This window comes from Vicia villosa, unplaced genomic scaffold, assembly GCF_029867415.1.
Source record: "Vicia villosa cultivar HV-30 ecotype Madison, WI unplaced genomic scaffold, Vvil1.0 ctg.001812F_1_1, whole genome shotgun sequence".
In the NCBI taxonomy this organism is placed as follows: Eukaryota; Viridiplantae; Streptophyta; class Magnoliopsida; order Fabales; family Fabaceae; genus Vicia; species Vicia villosa.
In genome coordinates, this window is record NW_026705738.1 from 255298 (window position 1) to 262307 (window position 7010).

General features: G+C 39.0%; 1 long non-coding RNA gene across 1 annotated transcript; it reads left to right on the forward strand.

The window, feature by feature from the left end:
* The first annotated feature begins 975 nt into the window (after positions 1 to 975).
* LOC131636715 (uncharacterized) lies at positions 976 to 2603 on the forward strand. Its single transcript, XR_009294145.1, has 2 exons — positions 976 to 1298; positions 2402 to 2603. It is a non-coding gene; the product is annotated as an uncharacterized LOC131636715 (long non-coding RNA).
* The last annotated feature ends 4407 nt before the right edge of the window (positions 2604 to 7010 follow it).

Sequence of the window (7010 nt, forward strand, 5' to 3'; positions counted from 1 at the left end):
ACATGAGCAACCTGCAAGAGAAACAATCCAGACAATACAGGAGTATACATCTCAATGAATGAGAGATCGGGTGACCGGCATCGGAAATAGGTCGTGTCCCACAAATAAAGTGGAACACGACGCATATCAATCGCACTGGAAGCGAATTCGTGTCCCACAAATAAAGTGGAACACAAAGCAAGTCGAATCTCAATCGAAGGCTCTCTCGAAGTACCTCACACATCTCAGCAAACGCATCAGTAATAACAAGGAAGCATGCACCGACCGTAGAAAATAAGAGAAATTAAATTCTAAGTAAATCCTAAACAAAATTCCAACAAGATTAAATTGTTTTTTATGGTATTTCAACTAAAACTAAAATAAAACTATGTAAGAAAACAATTAAAGTCTAATAAGCAAAAGATTACATGTTTTTATTCATTTTTATCAAGCAAAAATCTAATCAAACATAAGAGATAACATGTTTTTGTATTATCTTTTTATAAATGCTAAAAATCTAACAAATGTAATTGTTTTTATGACATTTTGCTATACTAAAAATAATAAGCAACAAACTAGTTAAAAAAACACTAAATCTAACATCGATTATGCACACAGGGGGTTCAAGTGAAAATATGGTGTGCAGAGAGTAATCTGGGCGCAGGCCCAATGACTGATGGTCCGATGAATGTTTTTGTTCATAATTGCTATGTTAAAAAAAAGACAACAAGGTGCACTGGGCCAAGAAGTGTGTAGACAGCAATTTTGTGAATGCAAGGCCCATGGTGTTCTTTTTGTTGTAGTTTTCAGCCAAAAATGCGGGCTCACGGGGAAGGTACATTGGTAATTCGTAACAGGCCCAAGAGCTTGATCCAACACCACATTAACATCAATTGAAAGCTTTTTTTTTACTCAGATTATTGACTCAATTAATGATCCCTTGATTTATATTAACCTCAATTAAGCACCAGATTTATACATCAAATCTCAATTAACTCTAATTAATAACAATAATATGAAAAGGGAATTAGGTTTAGAAGTTGTGACCATCAGACTTGTTTGAAGCTCAGATTCGTCTCCCTCCTCTCTCACTCGCGGCGGCCGGACTTTCCCTCGATCTCTCCGATCAAATCTTTCTCTCATCTCCTCCGTGGACAAGAACGAATCGGCCTCACCTTTCATCCGTCTCGATCTTCTCTCTCTCTCGATTCAGACTTCATTCAGTCTCTGATTCAACTCAACGATCGGAGATCAGTCCCTATGTGTGTTCAATTTGATCTTAAAGATGATAAATCCAGGGAATGTGCTTCGAACTTCAGGTACCAACACCTCTTCAAGCTTTGCGCTCTTCTTCTTTTTTCGAATTTTGCGTCTTCTCTGAGTTCTTCTTTTATGAGTCGTGATTTCGTGTTCTGATGTTTGCGTATCTTGTTGCGATGAGGATGATGATGTTATTCCAGAATTGCTAATTTTTGAAGATTAATGCTGAAACGTGATGGAGATTGGTGACGAGGTGTCGAGGTTATTGTTGTGAAGCGTGAGGTGATGAAGATTCAATAGAAATCGGAATGATGTTTGTGAAGATTGAAGCAGAGATCTGAGATCGTGCGGGTAGCAAGAGAGGATTGAAGTTGCGTTGAATTGATGATTGAAGAAGAGGTTGAAGAATGGTGAAGATTGAAGGAAGAGAGAGGTTCTGAAATTCGGTTACAGGTTTTCTGTTACAGATTTCTTCCCTCTGAAAATTCAGTTACGTTACTCTTTTTCTCTTATCAATTTTTCTTCCCCTTTCTGTTATTGATTCAATGGAGAGAGGTTTTGAATTCCGTTCTCCGTTTCATGAGGTGAGGTCTCTGTTATGAGGTGAAGATTGAAGAGATGAGGAAAGTTCTGTTGATGAAGAATTTGAGATTTCTGAGATTGAATCTTGGAGAGGTCAAGAAGAAGATGAAGATTATCGAATTCAGAGAGGAAGATTGGAGAAAGGTTGAAGATGATTGTGATGAGATGCAAAGAAGGTGGAGAAGTTTGTTGAAGAAAATGATGAAGATGATGAGAGAAAGGTGAAGATGCCATTGTGAAATGGAGAGAGTTTGTTGAAGAAAATGATGAAGATGATGAGAGAAAGGTGAAGATGCGATTGTGAAATGGAGAGAGTTTGTTACAGGTTTTTTCTGAAGGTTGATGAAGAGAGAAAGGTTATGGTGAAGCCGAATCGAAACTGGAGTTTGTAAAATTTGTTACCTTCTCCTTTTTTCTGTTATGAAGTGAATCTAATCTCCTTTTTTCTGCTGAAATTCTCTGCTGTTATTGTCATTTTTTTCTCTCCTCCGTCTTGCAGATTTCGTTATAGCTTCTTTTTGTGATGCTGCTTTTTATTGTCGGTTCGGTTTGAATGATATGCAGCCGGTTTTTTGTGCAGGTCCTTTGGTGAACCGGTTTCTTCCTATTTGCCGCGGCTCTGTTTGAAATGTATGCAGGGAGCTTGAAAGTGAAGATACCCTCGGAATAAGCATAGATTTTTGTTTAATTGTTTCAGAACTTGTTTCTTTTTTAAATGAATGTATTGGAATTGGGTTTGAATTTTGGATAATGGACATGGACTGAATTTGTTTTGTAATGAATGATGCAAACCTTCATGAATTTATAATGAACCTTAAAAGAAACTTGTAATGAATCAAGATATCAATTTGAATGAACTTTGCAAATGGAGATTCATCTTGAATATTGGACATAAATGAAACTTGAATTATGATGAACAAATCTTGAACTCATTGTTGAATGTAACTTGGATAACATAACCTTAAGTTTCTTTTCCCACCAAATACATTTCAATTTGAGTTCTTAAGTTCCATGTTCAAATTGTACCAACACTCAATAGATATAAACCAACGAACGAAAGAACTTGAACATAATCTCTCTTCAATCAACTTAGTGAGTCATCTAATCATGAAGCAAATGATAAGAGAGTGGACCATCCTCCAATTCAACCTTAATTCACACGATGATGACGATGACCTGTGCTACCCGTACTATATATCTTCAAACTCAAGCACCAAGCATACATGATATCCCCATAGATGTACATAAGCATAAGAATAAGCATAGCTCGACTCACGGACCCCAAAGGACACCTTGAAGCCTAGTCCTTAACTTGTGACTCTAGAAGAAACTCTTTAATTTTCCTGGATTTTTGAACGACGAAATAAACGCCATCCATAACTTATAACTCAAAGAAAGAGGGCAAATTTCGGGGTGCAACAGAACATTGTGACCATGGCTCGTTGATATGTTGCCCCTGCGTTTCGTAATCCAAAAGGCATTACCTTGTAGTAGAAGGTGCCCCAGGATGTCATAAAGGTTGTCTTATCCATGTCTTTTAGAGCCATTTTAATTTGATTATACCAAGAGAACCCATCCATGAAGGAGAAAACCGAAGCTTGTGATGTATTGTCCACCAACACATCTATGTGCGGTAATGGAAAGTCGTCTTTCGGACTTGCTTTGTTCAGATCTCTATAATCCACACACATGCGTACTTTCCCGTCTTTCTTAGGAACTGGCATTATGTTAGAAATCCATGGTGGATAGTCAACCACGGCAAGAAACCCTGCGTCGAACTGTTTGAGTACCTCTTCTTGGATTTTGTTATCCATGTCAGGACAAACTCTCCTACGCTTTTGTCTGACTGGTGCACATCCTTCTTTGAGTGGTAATCTATGTACAACGATATCCCTATCCAACCCTGGCATGTCACGGTATGACCAAGCAAATATTTATGCGTACTCGTGGAGGATCTTGATTAGTGTTGCTTTCACGTCCTCGTTCAGTGTTGCCCCAATCTTGATTTCTCTGGGTTCTTTCTCCGTACCCAAGTTTATGATGTCAATGGCCTCCTAATGAGGGATCACGATTTTGGATTCTCTGTCTATTAACCTTGACAATTCTTCCGGAAGTTCATCGTCTTCCTCATCCCCTTCCTCGGACTGATTAGCGAGAGCCTCGAGTTTATATTGAGTTTTAGCAGTATTATTATCGGTAGTGTTAGAAAGTGATATGCACATGTTTTATGTTTTGTTTTTAGTATGCAGATATGGATGTGTTTTTGAGAAAAAGTTTATTTGTCATTTTGAAAAGAAATAAATGCAAGAATAGACAAGACTTTTTTTTTCAATACCAAACGAAAAAACAATTTTATTGATAAACCTTAAATTTGAAAAGAAATGGGGCCCTTACAACCCAACTCTGTGCTTCGGGCGAGGCACGAGCATTATTGTCTTTATTGGAAAATAAAATAGAAGCAAATTACTTTGAAACGAAAACTATCTCCGGTATCTACAGGCTCGTTGATCGGTCACCATTTCTACCTAATTTCTATCATGGATTCGGTCTAAATTTGTTGATTCGGTAACACTTTGATCAATGTTTTATTGTTTTTGTTTAAGTATTTCATGTTTGATTGTTTTTATGTTTACTTTGCATTATGTTTTAATTTAAGTTATTTAGATGCTTTTTATGCCGTTTGGTTAGTTGTGTACGAATTTCAGGTTTGAACAAGTCATCTTAAGTGTCAAAGCAACTATGAAGGAAGGAGAGGCAAGAGAAAGATGAAAATTCAAGGTTCTGGGGTCTAACACGGCCGCCCGTGCTTCCACGCACGGCCCGTGTCAGGAGAATGGCACTCTCCATACAAAATCCAGGGACCACGCACGGCCGCCCGTGCTTCCACGCACGGCCCGTGACAGGATGGCTGGGAGCAAAAATAAAAATAAAGAGCAGCACGGCCGCCCGTGCGTCCAAGCACGGCCAGTGCTGCTGTGAGCGTGAAAACTTCCAATTTTAGGGCTTTTTCACTAAATCTCCACCTTGAGGGTACTTTAGACATTTCATTTGCCTGAGATTTGTACCAAGACTATTTAGTTGAGTTTGAGAGAATTATTTTGGGACTTTTGCATCATACGATAGAAAATCACAGAAGAGAGAAGATAGCTTCATCAAGGGTTTCGGAGACGGAGAGATTCAACGGTGGACACCATTGAAGATCAAAGTTCCCAATTATCTTTGTAATGTCTAAATTCTTTACTTTGTCTTTCTTGAATATTATGAGAGGCTAAACCCCCCAATGCTAGGGGGGTGGTCCTGATTTGGTTTTGTAATAACGATGAATTTGTGATTTCGTCAATACATTGGTTTATATTATTCAGTTAAATTATGCAATGTTCTTCTTGTTTTCTTTATCGGTCAAATAAGGATTAATCTATGGCTAATTAATACAGGACTGTAGTTGTTAGGGTTTGTGCATAATTTGATTATAGTAGATATCACCTAAGACTAGGGATACCCTATAATTACCACATAATCTTGATTATATAAAAGCTTGGTTTCAATTTAGGTTCCTAAGGACTTAGGATTTAGGTTGGAAGACCAAAGGTTTCCTCACTAAGGACTTAGGAGGAAACACCCTAAAGATGTGGTAACTGAATGTTATGAACTTGTTGAAGAGATCTTAATTATGAAAGTATTACATGCCAAATCAACCACTCACCCTAGCATCTCATATATATTTGATAACAAAACTCAATTTATTTTTCTCATTATTTTTCTTTGCAAGGATTAAATTCCCCAAAACCAAAACATTATTTTTTGTTCAATTGAATTATATTTTACGAATCTGTATTTCCTACGCAGTCCTTGAGATCGACATTCGGGGAATTTCCCCTATTATTACTACAGAGGCAAAAATAGTACACTTGCTATTTTTCCGATCACTCGTCCAGTTCTGGAGCTGCTCTCCTGATCTGACCCTTCGGATGAAGTTGGATGTTCCCTCCTTAGAGTCCATGTTGGATATCATAGCTACGTGTTCGTACCCGCCTGTCACGAAAGTCTGCATAATCGGGGGGAATTGTTGTTCCTCCTTCGCAGCGCTTGTGATCTTCGACGGTTGATATCTTAACCCTAAGCGATCCTTCTTCTCCAGGATTTCCGGCACTTTGCCCCAGCCTTCCATATTCATGTCTTGTAGGTCTCTCCAAGATGTTACCGCCCTTCGTATTTTCTCCACGGGTAGTGTAACTATAGTTGTAATCTCTAACGCCTGGAACGCAGTTTCTAATGCCCCTTCTCCAGCCTCGATAGATTTGTATGAATCCAAGTTGCTGACAAATATATCTTCCTCTCCATTGACAGTTACTATGGAATTTCCATCCATAAATTTAATTTTCTGATGAAGAGTAGATGTGACTGCCCCAGCTGCGTGAATCCAAGGACGCCCCAGTAGGCATGTGTAAGTTGGCTCTATCTGCATCACTTGGAAGTTGATACAGAAGGTATAAGGGCCAACTACAACCGGTAGGTATACTTCTCCAAACACTGGACTATGTGATCCATTGAAGGATTTGACCACTAGATGACTTGGTTAGACAACAAGACCTTCCAGGGCTATCTTTTCGAGGGTTGCTTTTGGCATCACATTTAGTGACGAACCTGTATCAATCAAAACCCTAGATAGATGAGCTTTCCCGCATTATATAGAGATGTGCACGACTTTGTTGTGCGCTTTTCCTTGTGGAGGTAACTCATGGTCACTAAACCCCAGACATGCCCCGGCGGTGAGATTAGCCACCATCCCATCAAATTGATTTACAGTGATGTCCTTAGTTACGTGGGCGGCGTTCAGAATCTTCATCAAGGCGTCTCTATGCTTCTCGGAATTTACTAGGAGTGATAGGAGTGATATTTTGGATGGCGTCTGTTGTAACTGATCTACCACCCTATAATCACTTTTCTTGATCAAAGCTAAAAATTCCTCGGCATCCTTATTAGTGACTTCTTTATCCTTGGGAGTTGTTTCAACACTTGGTCCCACCCCAGCTTGATCACTAGTTTATGTCAAGTTTCCATTAGGCTTTGGTTGTGCCTGCGCAGTTTTGAATATGTGACCGCTACGGGTCATGCCTCCAGGTCCCAAGATATTTGACACAGAAGTATTAGCACCGGAATTGTATTCCCAGGGTACTGTTTTCACTTTG